Source organism: Cryptomeria japonica, chromosome 2, assembly GCF_030272615.1.
Source record: "Cryptomeria japonica chromosome 2, Sugi_1.0, whole genome shotgun sequence".
Lineage (NCBI taxonomy): Eukaryota > Viridiplantae > Streptophyta > Pinopsida > Cupressales > Cupressaceae > Cryptomeria > Cryptomeria japonica.
The window spans coordinates 145339991-145359075 of record NC_081406.1 but is presented as its reverse complement, the minus strand read 5'-3'; positions in this window follow the sequence as shown (position 1 = coordinate 145359075).

Genomic DNA, 19085 nt, shown 5'->3' with positions numbered 1-19085 from the left:
TGTTTTACAGTCTGATTACACCTTTGCTTCTTGCATCCAACCAAGTCATGAGAGAGACAAGGAGGGTAAAATGCAGTGATAACTCTTGCCAACTTGATTCTTCTTCAACATTTCAAAGTACAGTGCTATGAACAACAAAGTACCATTCAAAACTTTAAAAATACCCAAGCAAGTTGTTCACTTCACATACTTGCCATGGGCTTACAAACACTTGTGCATTGATAGAAAAGGAAAATAGATGTATGATACAGTATGTACAAAGGGTCCAACAAATTTCCTCAAAGCCATGGATGAATAGACCTTGAAGAAACTAGTTGGACCATGAAAGACCTTCCATTGAAACCACAAAACAGTGCCTTTCTCAAGAGCACTTCAAACAAAACTTGTTCCAAACCACTAATCAAACATAAAAGGAGATCAAACCAATTAAAAATAGGAGTAGTACGGACTCATGAAGCCATGGTACGGACTGTACTCTCAAAAGTGCAGGAAACTAGTTAAAACTCACAAAAAACAAGAGCAAAACAAGTATTTCTTTTACTTCTCCAACATGAACCACACATACAATGATGGGAACATGGTTTTTATAAATGTGCCAACTTATTGAAGCCTTTGTATAGACAAGTACAGGCTGGAACTAACCAAAACCACCAAAAATCACTTGTTTGCACTTTTTGACAACTTTTTGACAACTTTTGACAACTTTTGTTGCTCATAAAGTTGCATTTTGACTCCCGGTGACTTGGCACTCAAACCAATGACTCAACATCATTAGAAACACTAAATAAACATTCTCCAATGCCTTTCAAGGCTTTACAACATCAAAAATTCAAAAATGCTCATTTGGACCCAAAATTGACAGTTTTTGGCCCACTGAGCAAAAAAACAAAAATCCTGGAAACTCTTAAACAAAAATGAGTTCCAAACCTTATTACACCACAAAAAAAACCTATTAAACCTACTAGAAGCATAAAATAAACACACATGCTTAATTTGCAACAAAATGCTCTACCTGCTAGGATTTGAGCATTCAGGTGCTCAGGTGCTCCTGCACTAGCAATGGACTCAGAGAAATAGATCAGAGAAAGAAGTCTGGTACATCTCTTTCCTGACATGTCAGTAGCTGAAATAAAAGAACATCTGACAACCTACAACACAAAGTTTCTCATCAAACAGAGAGCCTTAAAACTAATGAATGGGCTGTATATTGAAGTGGAAAATGAGACAAAAGCAAAGTGGCAGGAAATCTTTAAAATCAAGGATGTCGGTGAGCAAGCTACAGTTGAAATTATTGATGTCACCGAGCAAGATCCTGATGTTACCGAGCAAGACCCTATTGACACCATTCAAATAGATGAAGATATCATGGATGCAGCGGCACCGGAAAAGGAAATGATAGAAGGCAATGCATATGCAAAACTTGTATCCAGTGAATCAGTCTTGGAACAAGTTAAGCCTTATCCACCGATTAATCAACCTATCTCAACCGAAACCCCTCAAGATACGGATCAAGGCACCGAAGGTCACAAGTCTACAACAGGAGAAGGTACCACTCAAGAATAGACGTCTCAAGCACCTTCTAGCACTGAAAATGTTGTAACTGAGACACCGAGTACCGAGACACCAAAGGACTCTACAGAGGCTAAGGAAACTGACCAAAGTGTTGCCTCTACCAAGCAACCTATCGAGGGTCATCAAGCCTCACAAGCCATTGTCTTAGTTCCATCGGTGAAAGGTAAAGAAAAGAAGATGAAAAAGCATAGTTTTAAAGTTGATCTGTCAAAACCAATAGTGTTTCCCAATGTAGACATATCAAAATTAAGGGGGAAAGCACTCATTGATTTTGGTAAACTATGCAAAGAAAAGGCTGAACAAGAGAAGCAAATGGTGATTCAAAAGAAAAAGAAAGTACTTCAGAAGGTGAAAGCACTCTTAATAGATATGCTACCTGAAGCTACAGTGTCAATAGATGCGGCCATCCACATTCAACTGGATGAACTCCTAACAAAGATAGAGACATCTGGAGTAGATGCATCAGAATATTTGAGCAAGCTAAAAGACAAGGAGCTCATTGCAAAAATGATAGAAGAGGTACAGAAAGCTATAGCTATTGGCAAAGTTAAACTTGTAAAATTTATTGCTGAGTTGACTCCTCAACTCAAGCACATTCTTTATTTATTTCAGAAACTTTGTACATTTTCTTTATTCATTAAAGACATCAAAAATAAAACAGAAGCAATTGAGAAAGAGATCACCGATCTCTCAAATAAGTTAACGACAGAGCCAAATTCCGTTCATAATTTTTATACAAAGTTACAACAGCTCATGGCTCAACAATTGGACCTAAGAAATGAAGAACACAAGATCAGGATGGACATAATGACACTTCGAACATTATTCCTTCCTCATCTTTCATCTGTCCAAGAATAGATCAACCGAGCCACCTCCTTATCTACTACACAAGAGGGAAGAACTCTAGATGGGTTAATATCATTATTGGCTGATATTCAAGCACAAAATTCTATAATGGACAATGTAAAGGATGCCCTCTCTATCGCTCTCACCAAAGCACAGACGAAGTACAAATCCATTTTTGACCAGTTGCCTCCACCAAATGGTAACTAAGTCTTGATGTTTTTCAAAAAGGGGGAGTGATATAGTATTCAAAGAATCAAAGTATAATATCAAACAAAAGGAGTATAGTATACAGGGGGAGTATACCGAGCAGAGCAAGCAGAGTATCCAAGAGCAGTGTAGCGAGCAGTGAACATAACAATAAGCAAAGAACAAGTGCAGCACACAGAACATTGATCAACGAGCACACAAAATCAGAGTTTTGTATAGTATATCGATAAGGGGAGTATATCTAGATTTACTATTTCATTGACTATTGTATATAATGTCAGTATAGTCAAATTTTGCAAGTATATAGATTATTGAGTTATAACTTTGAAAGAAGTTTTTGTCAAACATCTCAACTAATTTCAAAAGAGGAGATTGCTACTACTTATCAAGTTGCCATCAGTTTTATGTTCAAAGTTATTCTATATACTCTAGTTGGTTATCTCTACCGAAATATTCATTCGGTATGCATAGTCTAGTTGGTTATAGAAGAAAATAGTCTGAGAGCGCAGTATACATCGAGTTGTCTACCGAGTATCGTTGCATGTCAACCATGCAACAAAGATGACACATCGAGTTGTTATACACCGAGTAAAACGTGTTACTAGATTCATTGAACCTAGACATACATATGAAAACGTGTTACAAGATCGAGGAACATCTAACCGTTATCACATCGGAAATTGCACTTAAAGCTTGTGTATGATTTTGAGGTCATCTAACCAATGAAATATTTTGCATGGTTATTCATTCGATAAAACATGTTTGTAAGATCGAAGCAGTGAATGGATCACCGACATAAGATATCTATTTATACAACATGGATTAAGATCAGAAATATACATGTAGCATGACAGAAAGGAATATATAGAAATATACAAAGCAAGACATGTGAAAGCACTAAGTGTTATGACTGTTATAGAGACACAGAGGTCACCGAGAAGGATTTCAGAGAACAGTCAAAGAACAAAGTAAACAGAAGGGTTTACCAAGTTACTATATGGGTTACTGACTTATGCTATAAGCAAGGTAATCTTATTCTGAGCACATAGAATCTGCTATAACATTCCAGATGTAAAGTTGCAGATATTTGTAATGATTTTATTGTAATATTTTGAATTTGTAAGAGAAACCTTTAACAGGGTAAAATACTCTAATCAAGTCTATAAATTGTAAAGCCTTTAACTAGGTGCAACATTTAGTTTAAGTGTTGTAAAATCCTTTAGCAAGCTAGATCTAACAGATCTTGATACTCCTAACAGGAAAATCTATTAGAAAAAGCTAAACATGTAGCTCTAACCGAGCAACCTTTATTATTGCAGTTGTTGTCTTCAAAATCTGACTCACTTCAACATCCTTATAATAAGATGATCAAACTCTGTGCGAGAGGGAAGTTAAGAGGAAGCAAACTCTTAGGACAACATATGACAAGGTTTGATTTAACCTTCTACACTTTGGACTCATTCAGAGTCCAGGCGGGTATACGTTTGTGAACCAAATTCATACTTTCAAAAGATAAATCCACAGCAAACCAGTCTAGCAAACCAGTGGATCTATTCACGTCAAAACTAAATGAAACAAAGGAATGAAAATTAGACTCATATTCAGTATTTTGATCAACAAAACATGCAATAAACAACTTCAATCAATACTAGTGCCTTATCCAAGGTCACAAAGTCATCTAAAACTCAGATAATAATCCTCAAACAAAATATCTTTATGCATCCCATTGGCTTGGTTTCTATTAATCCTTATACATGCCTAACACTTATAAGAATTTATGTATTCCAAATTAAACTATGATCATCAAGATTCAAAGTTTCTTCCAAAGAATTTACTGGTATGAGTGATCCCCGCATCTTTAATTTCCCTCCTAAAGAGAAAAGCCAGCGAGCACATCTACTGAAAATAGCCTTGCTACCCCATTCAAACAAAATAACCCTGGATTATTCAGAATGAAAACAATAAACAAATTGTAAACACACTTGAAGACGACACAAAGCTTTACTCAAAACCGATGGTCTGTATATTGATATTATATTCAGAGAAGTATTACAAGAAGTTTTTGAATATTCCCCATTAGACTCAAAAAAGCTCAGATAAATTTCTGCAGCATTTTCTTACAATTCTTTTTGCGATCCCCTTCTCTCTAGTCCTGGTATCCATTTATAACAACATGGATGCACAAAGCTTCGAACTTTTCGAGGAGAGTTTGTTACAATCATTTCTTTCAAAACAAAGAAGTTACAAAGCTTTTCGCAAAAACAGTTACAAGTTCTTTTCAGCCTCTGTAGCTTCTTCAACAGGTTGTTCGGTTGTAACTTCTTCTATCTTTTCAGGAGCACTCTCTAACTGTTCTGGATCATGAGTGGCATATTTTGTTGTCCACTCATCATACACATCATCAGTCAGCCATGAGAAATTAATCACTTTAGCCTTAGCCTTGGTCAACCTTTCCTAGGAGTTTCTCATTTTGTTGACTTCTGAATTGAGAAAACCATAATGTGCCTTAATTTTCTCTATCTCGTGTATTGTTACAACAAAGAAAGAAGCATCATCTAGATCAATAATTCCCTTAATTCTTGTTGACAGTTTAGCTTCTACCTCCTTAAGCCACATTTGTTTATCCTTCAATTGATCTGGGCTAGCAAAGACTCCTGGGAGCAACTCAAAAACTTGATCAACATATTCCTTTTTGCACAAATTAACTTTCCTATCAGCATTATCCACCCCTGCTGCTAATTGTATTAAATCTTTAGTGATGTCAAAAGTGGATCTAATGATAGGATTGGCCCTTGCTTCATCACAAGACACACACACAAACTCTAAATCTTGCTCCCTAGGCCTCCATTTGTCAAAAATTGGTGTCAATATGGCCTTGTCTCCCCTGAGCTCATTCCATATATCCAAAATTTTACCTACATTATTGTATAGCAATGAGGCATTCATTGTATTTGCAAAACTGGAAATTGTAGCCCTTACTCTCTCCTCATACTTCTTTGCATATAGGGCCTGAGCCTGTTTTAAATTTTCTAATTTTTGAGGAGTTATCTCAACCATTTGAGAGCTGGAGGGTGCTGGAGATGGTGGAAACTCAATGATAGGGCTAGTAGGTGGAGGTCTTGCAGGAGAAGAGGAGATCATCAGTGTTGAAGACTCACCTTGATGGTGTTGTCCAGTCAACTGGCTCTGAAGCTTAGCAATGATATTATCCTTACTTCTTACCTCCTCCTTAGCACTATTGTAGGCCTTCAATCTCCAACTTGACTTGGAGGATCTCTTTTTCCTTGGCTTCCTTTTCTGCTATTGCAACACCAAATTTTGCAGTCTCTAGCACAGTGCTAGCAGCTTCCACCACCCCGGTATTCTGCACTCTCTTCACCATCATTCCACCAAGGTAACTTGACCCTGGGGTATCTTTTCTTTTCCTACTCTCATTTCTCTTGAGAGACCACATGACGAGTGTAGCATTATCCTTACTAAAAGTAATCCCCTCCATGGGTTTGGTCTCCTTCCTCACTGTGTCTAGTACCAGGGCATCTGCTATATCCCATTCAGGTAAAATAAGTACTCCAGCTTGTGCCACCATATCTCTCCCTTGCTTAGGGGTGATGGTCTTGAATTCTTCCATCATCTCTTGCTTTATTTCCTCCTCTACCAGGGCTGGATCTTTATTAGGCTGCTCACCTTTTCTCTTTTCACATCTAGCATTATACTTATCTATGTTCTGCTTCCATATAAATTGCACAAATGCTTTTGATGTGACAAAATTATTGTCAGTCAAGAAGGCATTACTTGCCTGCTTTATTTCAGGATCCCACTCCTGGCCTTTGAGTTCAGTGGTGGTAATGTCCATTTCAGCAGCAAGGGATTCTTCTGGCATTCCTTCTTCCACTTCATCATAAGTGTAGGCAATTTCCCCTAGACTGCCTATGTAATGCCCATACCCTAGTCGGACTTTTAGAACCCGTTTAACCTTGATTGACTTCCTATGTGGCATTCTTGAATGGTAGAGTAACCGATATGCAATGTGTAGCTTAGATAATATAAATAAATTGTGCATGCTTATTATTGTACTTTTGCATCGATTTTCGTGTAAATGTAATTGTTTCCTAACCCCTGTGATAAATCTTGAGCTAACGTCTTCATTGAATATGTATTTGTATATGCATGCTTGTATGAGTTCATGGGTGCAGGAGATTGCAGGTACAACACCGCTTAGGGCAAGGTTCACCTCCTTTGGAACTTGCAAGGTTGAGTATGCTCTTTCATCTTTTGAATTCGGAATTAGTGGTCATATAACGCTCGTCTTGCCTTAGCCATGGTTAGGTGAGCATCGTGCGTGGATTCGTGGAGCTTGCCTTTCATTGAGATGCGTGTCGAGAGATTTGGAGGACTACCTCGATTTGCGTGCCTTGCACGAGGTAAGTGAGGTTTGTTATCCTAAGTATTAAATTTAAAATTATGATTAAACGTACACATTAGAGATATAGAAATTTAAATAGGTAGCTTCTTTATACGATTAATCAGTAATTAAAGAGATTTGCTTTAAATTATTATTGTAGCAAGTTTAAGGTATTTAACTGAGGTTAGTGTGCTCATTTACGCATTTGTAACATTTATGCATTTATAGTTGAGAAATTAGAAGAAACAAGACTCTTGCATTAGATTAGTCATTTATTTAAAAATATCGCTTTATTGTGTTGTAGCAAGTCAATTTAATAGCTAATTTTAAAATAATGAATTTAATGAGATTATGCGTTTTTGGAAAGGAAAAAAAATAAATTTAAAGACATTTGGGAGATAGCAATAAAATTACGCATTTTCGCATTTGGAGAAAAAAAAAAGGAAAATTATTATTATTTAAAAGAAATTATTTCTTCTTACTTGTATAGTTGATAAAATATAAAAGTTTGATTTTCAGTAAATTAAATTAGAGCTGAATATGAAGTAGAAGCTTTTAAATTTTAAAAGAAAAATGAACAAGGAAGGAATGAATGATTCCCATTTGGATTTTCATTTATTGTATTTTAGAAATAAAACCCTAAATTCGAAATTGAAATTAGGGCAAAAATTAGGGCTTTGTTTTTAATCTTAGTTTTGCAAGCATTTTGGGGGTTCTTGGCTTTTTTGGTCTCTTTTTGAAAAAACATGGTTTGGGAAGAAAAGAATGGAGTTTTCCTTGCTTTCTTGGAGTGGCTGAAGCTCCTCATCAAGATTCAGGTCCGGAAATTTCATTATGAGGTAGGATTCTATCTACCCATTTGTTATTGTTTGATCTCCATGAAATGTTGAGAAAAGAAGAGAAAGAAATGTTTTGTTCTTAAAGAAAACCATGAAGCTTCTTGAAGATTAGGCTTAGATTTAGTTTTGGGAGTTTCTTGTTCTTGAATCCAAGCTTTGACATGGCTACTTGGACACTTAGTAGGGAGAAAACCTTCCCCAATCCTTGCTTATACGTGCTGGAAATATATATAAAAAAAAAAAATAGGAAAACTAAGCAATGGCTGTGAACTGTGTGTGAGTTTTCTTCAGTGTTCTTTAAAAAAAAAAAGGAGATGTTTAGATCAAACTGTGATTTTCAAACAAATCTATAAAAAAAAAATAAAAATAGAGAGAACACAAAATAAAGAATATCAAAAAGGGGAGAAAGAATTTTTTTTTTTTGGGCTAGGGTTTGGCGGGCGGAGGAGCCGAAGCTCAGCTCCCGCCGCCGCCGCCGCCCCCTTCCCCACTTCCCTTCCCGTGCACAGTGGCACGCAGGGTTTCCCCCTGCGTCCACCGTGGGCCGCAAGGTGTTCCCCTGCGTCCACCGTGGGCCGCAGGGTTCCTGCGACCACGGTGTCCGCAGGGTAACCCTGCGTCCACGGTGGCTCGCAGGGTAAAACCCTGCGGGTACCGTGAGGGCAGCGCCCTTCGCGTGAGCGAGATTTTTAAGTTTTTTTTGTGTGTTTTAAATTATTTTAAGTTTAAAATTGTTTTGGTATATATTAAAAAAAAGAGACTCTTGCAGTAAAATGTCGGTAGGATTATCGTATTTAAATTAGTTTATTTATTATTTTATTTAATTGCAAAACAGCGTTATATATATATATATATATATATATATATATATATATATATATATATATATATATATATATATATATATATATATATATATATATATATATATATATATATATATATATATATATATATATATATATATTTGTGTGAGGGTATGTTAAGCATGAAGTTGTGTCCAATATGTAAAAGTAAAGAAGAGTCGGAATGATAAGAGAGTTTAGAGTTAATATAAGGAAAATTAAACTTAGTCCTTCATATTATTTAATTCTAAATTCAGTTCTTTTATGGTTGTTTTAATATCTCATCTCAGATTGCTAAATAGTATAATTGGATTTTAGAGATCTATCATTTAGAAAATCTACACTAATGAACAAGTTAATTAACTTCTTATTGATTATATCATACGCGGGGTACTACTCATTAATAATATGGAATAAATAGTAAGGGCGAATTAATATGAGTTTAGAATAAAAGCTAACCTTGCAAGTCTACCAATGGATCGACACTAATAGTTAGAGCAATATGGGAAACAAATATCTCTACCGGATTGTGCCTAGGATGAATTAAACTTCTATTATTGAATTTGGTTGTAATGGAAAACTTGATATGATAGGGATTGGTCATGAGTGGGTCAAGCCCTAATTAGGATACCGTTCAAAAAAAAAAAGAATCCAGAATTGTTTGTTTCTTGTATTTGTTATGATTCTATTTGGCCCGTTTTCAAAAGGGGATCACTATGTAATAATCAATCAAAGTAGATGTTGACTAGTGTATGTGATCACCTAAGTGGCAAGATGTAAAAGATTTATAAACTATGTATTCCTAACTATATAATACCAAAGGGGTCTTGCAGTTGAGCAGACCCGGAGATGTAGCCCATCCGGGGTGAACTCCGAGATCATATTCTGTGTCATGCGATGTTTATAGCGTACTTTGTTTTATGTTTTAAATTTTCTTGAATGGTTGTATTTTTGCAAAGTGTATGGTGTAAATTAAATGAATTCAAGTTTAAATGTATAACATTTTTCATATGGATAAACGTAGTTATTCAAGTTCATAAAACATTGTGAATTATGAATATGGCATGGTACTTATATATTGAAAATTAAAGTGTAAAAAAAAAAAAAAAAAAAGGGTAAATTGGTAACGTTAATTTGAATGGTAATAGTGGCAGAAATCTAATTAGAGTTGCTTTATGGGATCATCTTGATATTAAGTATATAAATGGAATGGATGTAAAAAGGAAACAAAGATAAAACTATGTCACTATTCTTTAATTGAAATCTAAAAGATGAACATAATAGAAATATCTATCCTTTACCTTAGTAAACGAACCTCGCCATGTCAATTATGTTTCATTGCATTGGGTAAATTTGTTAAGTTATTTCACGATTTAATCTTAACAATAAACCTCACCAGAGTAATTCGATAACCGTGTGGGCTTAATTAGGTATTCATGTTGTATAAGGGATGCATATGCTTAGTTATTCAGGTTGTAATTAAAAACAATAATCCTCACTAAATTAACTTTATAATTGTGTGAACCCAACTGGAAAACCCATATGTTAATCTTATAAAAGGAATCCCTCATGTTTGTTAAGATTGAACCAGAATGGGGAACGTTATGATAATTATGTTTCATTATATCGGATATAGTTGTTTGGTCAAATACGTTTAATCTTAACAGATCAACCTTACCGAAATTTAACTTGATAATTGGTGAAACTCATTTAGGCATTTACCATCTTACCCTTGTAAATGAACATCGCCATGTTAATTGTAATTCACTTTATCAAATGAAATCACTTAGTTGTTTACGTTTTAATCCTAACAAATATTCTTTATCAGATTAAGTTCATACAAGAGTGAACTCAACTAGTATCTATATTTGTAACCTTAAATAACGAGTCCCTTATGAATGCTGAAATGGATCTAAAAAAAAAAAGGAAGTTTTGGTATAGTTATTTAAACCTTAATCTTAATATAATATATGTACCATCTCATATTAACCTCGTTTATAAGAAGAGATATGCAAAAAGATAATTGTATTCTAATCCTAATAGAAGAACATCACTATGGTCTGAATTATTCGAACCTTGAGATGATGAATGTAATCTCGTTAACGATATTTTAAATTGAAGGATGCTCTCGGGGGTTTTAATGCATATCCAACTTAATGAAGTTAGTCCATTTATTACATTATTAAAAAATTCAAATGAGATCTATGGCTACTCATAACCTACCCTTCGTATAAGCACTACAACCCATTAGTTGAATATGCATGAAACCAAATGAGGGGACTTCACTCTATTAATTGTGGTTAATCCTTAAGAAATAAATCTCTCTCATTAACCATTCTTTTAATATAAAAAAAAGAGATAACAAATGTGGGTGAATATTTTAAAATCAAATGATGAAACCCTCGCTTTACTAATCATAGTTTAACCTTGAATGAATGAACCTCATTAGGCATATTCTTAAAACATTAAGGGATGAAATCAATTGTGAATGGATACCACAACCCAATGAATGGAATTCACGAACCCATTTTGGGGGCCTCTTAAAGTAATTATGAATTAAAGTGCGATGGATAAATAATCTCCTCAATGGCCTCCTAACCATCGAAGTAATTGAATGCCTCCTAAAGATATAAGGTGTTAAACCATTGAACACATATTTAATCAAGGACTATGCATTATCTCGTAATTAAGTTATCCAGTTTAATAGATCTATTGACGCAAGTTGAGTTAGGTGTAAGGTTGTGTAATCGCGTTAGGAAACTCCTTAGGGTTGGCTGAGCCTTCCGCTGTGTTATCTAGTTAGAAATAACTTTGGGATAACTTCATACTATCTTAACATTGTAACTTTTCATTAACGCACTTAATTACTATAAAAAAAAAATAAAAAAATTTACACTCTATTTGAGTGTTTTAATTTAAACCCATAGGGGTTTCCTGGCGGGGCACTACAGCCTAATTGTAGGAGCTACTCAGCTGCTGCTTGCTCATCTCCTATGTGGATAGGGGATTGGGATGGAGAATACAAAGGTGCATCCGATTGTACTTCTTTCCCTACCCTCTGCTTCTTTGGGCTCTCTTGGATGTCAACGACATCTTGTATCTTCCTCTTTCCTTTAGAGGTAGAGGGCTCCCCTGTTGCAGGCATCAACACACTGTAACTAAATTTCTTGTGCAGTGTATAATCACCAGAAGGGATTGCTTTGCTGGAAGCTGACCTACTTAGAACTACTCTTGCCTTTTCAGGATCACCTTTAATCATAGCTTCCCTCTTCTCCTTCAGGGTCTGCATCACATCCTCAAAGCAAACAATTAAAAACTTTTTTTTCTCCTCCAGAGGGAAAAAGCTAGACAATGGGTCATAGCTGGCATCAAACTGATGCACAAAATCCAAGGCTTTCTTATAAGCCACCCATTTTTCCTTTCTCAGCTCCTGCTCATCTAGATCAAACTCATTTCTGATGAGGTCTTCAGGAAACTGAAATTGATGAGGCCTACCTCTGCACGCTGCTCTCTTTCTGAACATGTCGTTGAAGAAATCTTCTGGATCAGCACACCTGGATACTGCAGTAGACAAATGATAAGGCTTGAGAAAATCCTCAAAGCAATTCCAACCTCCTTTTGTTATTACAAATTGGTGGGCTATGGTAACTGTAGGGAAAATAGTCCCTTTACCCCTACCTGTCAGTTCTACTTCTTGTACACCACCAATTTGTCTAAGGATCTCTGCAATTTCCACTTTGAGAGGGACCTGATAGGGTAACAAAAATGGGGTGCCTCTAAAACCAAACACTCTAAAAACTATTGAGACTGGGTACAGATAAATGTCACCCCAATTGTGAACAATTTTTATGTTCTCTGCAAATTCTTTTGGTCTTATGAATTCCAAAAGAACCTTGGGGATTCTTGGGTTCTCTGAGCAGAGGAGAGTCCTAATCTTAGATGCAAAGTATTTGTCAAACTTCAAGAAACTGGCATCCTCTCTATCCCATGACAACACAGTACTCCATAATTGTACTGGCATTTTTTCTCCTTCTTTCTCTTTGACAAGGTCCAATCCACTGGCAAAGTAATCACCACCTTTGAAAAGAAAAAGGTGCATCAGGAGTGAGTACCATCCGAAAGGCCTATCTACCTTTCCATTCTTTATTCCTGTTAGCCCTCCATGGATAACATCAACAATGAAAGAAGCATAATCAAATGTAACTGCAAGAGAAGGATTCAAAATCTGAGCAATCATTAACAGGTAGTGATTGGGCATATTCGCTTCAGCATCTTCTCCCAAAACTTGGCAAAGTGCCCAATACAGTCCCTTAGCCCTAAGGGTGAACATACTCAATGAAAAGGGCTCCTCTGTGTTGGGTCCTACAACTGTCAACCCACCTATCTTCACAAAAAATTCCTTGAGAGGCCCATTCCTAAGATGATTCCTCTGTGCACTATAAATTTGATCTAAAGATTTGAAATTTATGGGTTCTAGAAAATTGGTGAACTCATTGAGCCCAAAAGCATTTCTGAATTCTTTAGTATTAATCTCAATAAGGGTTTTTCCATTTATGTCTTGAATGCTTCTTGTGACCGGATCATAATTGAGTGCAATTTGGGTCAACAAATCGATGTCCATAAATACCCCTGGGACTACCAACTTCCCAACATCTAATTCCCAAATACTGTTTTGAGGGGCCAGAGAATTTCTCATTCCAAATCCAACCTTAAATAACCCCAACCCAGACAAACCAACTTTTGGGTCTCTCAACCAGTTCCCCTTGTCATACAGTCCTCCTATTTTCAGACGGGGAATTCTAGGCACTAGCTCTTTTGCCTTCGATGCCTGATTAGTTGACAACGTCAACTGTTCAAGAAAATCATCATAGATGGCTCTTTCCAGATAATTTACTTTCCCAGAAAATTCCCTCTTAGATGCCATTTTGAAAATGCAAGAAATGAATACTGCCCCTAAATAATTCTGTGACAAATCAATATCTTATCTAAAACATACCACACAGAAATTGCAGCACGAGAGTACAAGAAAACTTGTTCTTAACTTGGAGGAATTTTCTCTGCAACCGAATTGACTTGCTCTGTATCTGAAGAAAATAGCTCTGTATCTGCTCCTCTGCAATAATTCTTTTAAAAGATACCTTCATCCGGTTGATAGGAAATCATATATTGTACCCAAGGTCTTAACTGCAACATTGATTCCGCATGCTTCGGCCGTCCTTTCAAAATTGAATTCATGGGAGAATTCGTATTTTTCTCTCCAACGGGTCACAACGTTCCTGCAATTCTTTCTCTTTGCTCTTTTGCAACTTCACTAAGCATAACCATTGGGCATTTTGGTCCTGCGAAATAGCGCCGACCGTCCGATCAAAAGAAACTTGATCGACCATTACACTAACTAACAACCTTGGTTCCGCACTGGGTCCCGCTTCTTTATTTGCTATGAGCCACCACGTGGCACTCAACCACTGGCTTTAAAAAACCTTTCACATTCAACTCAATGTCGGCCGTGTGTCTTTCTTTTATACCGCCGATTCCACCTTGGCGGGCCCCCGGCTTTCTTCTAAGACCAAGTGTCCATGGACACGTTACCATCTATCAAGACACATGGACTGTCCTCGTTTACTTTCACTATTTCGCAGGGTATAAAACACAAGTATCTTACCCTTGCAAAATAGTGTGGGTCGTCGGATCATTTTTTAGTTGCTCGGTGCTTAACCATCTGAATAGACTCCGAGAGGGGTGGGCCCTCTGACTCAACTTTGAACACCTGGCGTCTAGTCACCTCCAGAGCTAACATGTCATTTTTTCATTCGCCAAGAGAAAGCACTGGGCTCCGATTAATTCTTTGACACCTGTATCTGCTAGATCACCTCCCCTCCTGCGATCTGACTCACCTCTGGGACCCGCCTTTTAACCTTTGATCTTGACTTGTTGATTATTGTAGCTAGTGCTATGTGCCACCATTCTACTCACCTTCTTGACTAGCTAGACCGCCTAGGTGGCATGCCATGTCATTTTCGCAACTTCACTAGTTTTAAACCACGCACAACTTCGCCTAGCTAAATAGAAAAAACCGTAGATCGATCTGCGAGACGCACACTACTTACTGGGCTCGACAACTTTAGGAGGGATACACATCAGGCATAAATTTTTTTGATTAATTCACATGACCGCCTAGGCAAAGAAAACAAGGGGGGACACTTCCTGCGATCCCATGACCCATTACTTAAGTGGATAAAGTAATGAAAGAATAGAAACCAGAGGGTTTTTATCAGATATTAGGCAATTTAAAATTAAAAAACCCTAAACCCTTAAGACCTAAAACAGAGCTGAAGCAATTGAAAATGCGCCTTACTCAAGATCTCAAAAAAATCATAGCCAATAATGGGAAAAGAAAAGCCCATTTTAAATTAGTGATAACAGCAGTAGTGAAGTTGTGGGTGCCATCCCCACCGCAGTTTTTAATCTCTAACCAAGAGTTTCCGCGTAACCAAAATATATGTGTTATGGAGTGAATCATGTATGATTGTTATCTATTTGTTTTAGCTTTATATTATGTTACTGCACTATTCGGTTTATGCATAATAGTAAAGTTATTGTTGAAGAAAAGTTTTGAAGTACTGATTCACCCCTCCCCTCTCAGTACATTAGCTTTCCATATTGGGCCTAACAATTGGTATCAGAGCTTCAATCTTGGAAAAGGGTTTAGCTGCCTAAAGAGAAAGATCTTATCAATGGAAGGCTATAAACAATCTTGGAGGATTGTGTATCTACAAGAAGAGCTGGATCATGCTAATCAAGTGATTGCAGACATGCAAAGACAAATGCAAAAATATCTGAAAGTAAGAAGAAGATTATTTGATGATTTGTTGGACTCTCAAGAGTTAGTGGAACAAATTGAGGCATCATCTGAGAACAGTATATCTGAGGAGACTAAAGAAATGATTGGAGTATTGAAAGAAAAGAACAAAGCACTGGCTGATCAACTAAAAGCAATGAAAAGAGAACATGAACATTTCAGCACACAGATGACTGAAAATATTGATGCATTGAGGACAGCCAAGGATCAAGTAAGCGATCTAGAAATAGAAAAACAACAACTTGAAGTGTTAGTATCTGATAAGAATGATGAAATCACAAGGATGACTGGAATTCAACAAAACCTGTTAGATCAACTAGGTTATGCACATCATGAAGCAAATCTGAAAGATGATGAGAATCAAGCATTGAAACTTGAAGTATCAAGGTTAACCAATGAACTTGAAACAAAGAAGAATTCCAAAGAAACACTGAAGAAGAGTTATGAAGCATCAAAGATGTTGGATGAGCAACTGAATACAACAAGACCCAACAAAGATGCACGACTTGGTTACAAAGGAAAAGACTCTACCGAGAAGGGAATTCATACTATCGAGAGAGGAGAATCATCAAAGCAAGCTGGAAACAAGAAGAACATCAAAAGAAAGAAGCCTATTTGTAACTACTGTGGAAATCAAGGTCACACTGCCAACATGTGCCAAATCAGAAAAGGTAAGCAACTGAATGTCACTAAGTCCAAAGGTTATTGTTACAATTGCAATAAATATGGTCACACATCTAATCAATATAGGACAAAGTCTGTTAACAATTATCAGAAGGCAAAATTCAAAGGGTTTTGTAAAAAACTGCAATAGATATGGACATAGTATCGAGAAGTGTTGGTTTAAGCAAAAGAACTATATGTGGTCTGCACACCGAGCAAATGCTAGAGGTTATCGAGCTCACATAGATCGTTACCGATAGTATTTTGCAGTACCATGGGATTACAATACAGGGATATGGTGTGAATGTTGTGGAAGATATGGACATATAAGTGCCAACTATTTTATAAGGTTTGGAATGAACAACCGAAGATCATGGAGAAATCCTGGTATGGCATGTTTTCATTGTCACAAAGTTGGACACTTGGCTGGAGATTGCAGAGATCAACCTAGAAAAGACACTAAAGAAATAAAAGACAAATTATAGATGATTTGGAAAAAGAAGGAAATTGTGTCAAATGAAGAAAGCACCTTACCTATTGAGTTAGGTGCACCTATTCAAAATTAATCGGTAAAGGTACGAAGGGACTGCATTCTCTCAAGGTTAAATCTTAACAGTTCCTATTTTATTATGTACTTAATTCAAAATATGCATAATTAAGATGTATTAGTCAGTTAAAGCGGAAAAAGGAAAGAAAGTTAAGTGGAACCGAGTGCATTTAATGTTTTTGACCTAACCCGCATGGAGCCCGATAAGGTATATTGTGTACTTAAAGTATTTTCATGGTCAGTTTTACTTACCAAGTTTTCGAGAGTGTAGAGCAAAGCGAATCTAAGGTGATCAAACCTCCTAAAAGCAAATTCAAGGTATTTACATCAATCTCAACACATTGTTAAGCTGGTTTACGGATCTTATCAAGTTGCTATTATCTACTAAGTATAAAGTGTCTGTTGTTTGAAAATCCTGAAACCCTAAGGATCCTTTGTTAGCTTTTATATGAAATCTACAATGGCATCTAAGATCCAAGATCCCATCGTTGTTAAGAATGTAGAAAATCCCTCACTAAAATACTCTTTAACTCCTAAAGTTGCATCTGAACCGGATGACAAAACCGCATTCTCACTCATCCCGGATAGAGTGTTATTAGTCGAGGATGTGAGATTCTTCACCAAATGTCATGTTGAAGAAATCGGTCATGTTGAAATAAAAGACACATATGATGAATTGTGCACAGATGGTAAATTAAATAGCAAGTATGAGCACATTAAGATCAAGGGATTAACTAAAGCCCTAACCTATCCTCGTGTGTTCAAACCCTAGTGGGTCAAGTTTGTTCTAAGTAGAGTTCAGGATGATTTCATGTGGCTAGAAGAGATACCATTTAAGATTACCAAGGAAATCATTCATCTGATTACCGGTTACCCCATTTATGATCATGCCCAAGCCTAAAAGATGATATCACAGAAGAAATTGATCAATTTAACCGGAGTGGAATTTGATTGCTGAGGACTGAAATTGAACAATGTCACAGATGAAGAACTAAAATTTGCCATTAGAGTAATAGCTTACTATTTCTTCCAATCAACAATGGAAAATAGTGTACCCTGTGCAACAGTAGACCTAGCATACAAAATTGTGAAAGAGGGAATGAAAATTGATCTATGTGAGGTGTTTCTGAAAAACCTGTTTGAAAACCTGAACAACATCAAGAAGCGGAAGAAGAACAACTCGGCTAATACACTAAAGTTTGGATGACTACTTGTATGCATGTTTCTCTATTTTGAAAAATAATTTCCATCAGTCAGTAAAGTTGTTTGGGAACTACACTGACCAATCACCCATTAGATTAATGACTTCATTAAGAAGCTAGGAGATAATTTCAATGATATTATGGATGATTACTTCAGTAAGTTTCAAGAGAAAATGCATAACAGGTATCGAATTCCACCCCAGCTAGTGGAGAAATACAAAAATGACATATGTTTTGAAGTAGACACTTATTACTGTTATGTGAATGTTGTGGAACCGAGAACTCAATCTTTGTCACCTATGGGTTACGAGATTGATTTTGACATCACACAAGAGCAAATTGATGCATTTCTCACATTACTGAGGCATGCTACCGAGCTGAGGTATGGAACCTATGAAGAAGTGAAGGAAAAAGTAAAGATGAGTATTATAGTACCCAAAGCTACAAGAAAGGCAACAAAGATGATAAAGGCATTATCGGAGAAATTCAGAGAAGATTATTCCTCCACACTTGTCAAAGGCACTATAACTATTACCGAAGAAGAATCTGAAGTCCAAGAGGCAACTATAACACTAAGCACTGAATTGCCTAAGGGTAAAGTGTTGAAAAGAAAGAAACTGGATTCATCAAAGGCCTCACCGACTCCTCCAGTAAAGCGACCTAACACTAGAGCATCTACTGCTTCATCGAGTAAGAAAACAAAGAGTGTTACTGTTCCCAAGGTAACAAAGACCTACAAGAAATCTACTCGGAGACTCATTTTGGCAAAAGAGTCTAGTGACACCGAATCTGAGGGTGCAAGCAAATTTCAAATTGTCAAGAACAAGAAGGTAAATATACATAGCGTTGAGAAATTTTGTGCTAATCTGAAAGAATATGGTGGATTTGGAGGATTCAGATACATTAAGTATGAAACCAGAAATAATGATGAAAAGACACAAATTGAAGAATTTGTCATATGCACACTTCTAAAATTTTGGTTAGCTCCATTGGAACTATCTAAGTCACTTCCAAATGAACTATATTTACATATTGATAATAGGTGGAAGTATGCACTGGACTCAGAGAAACAGATCAGAGAAAGAAGTCTAGTACATCTCTTT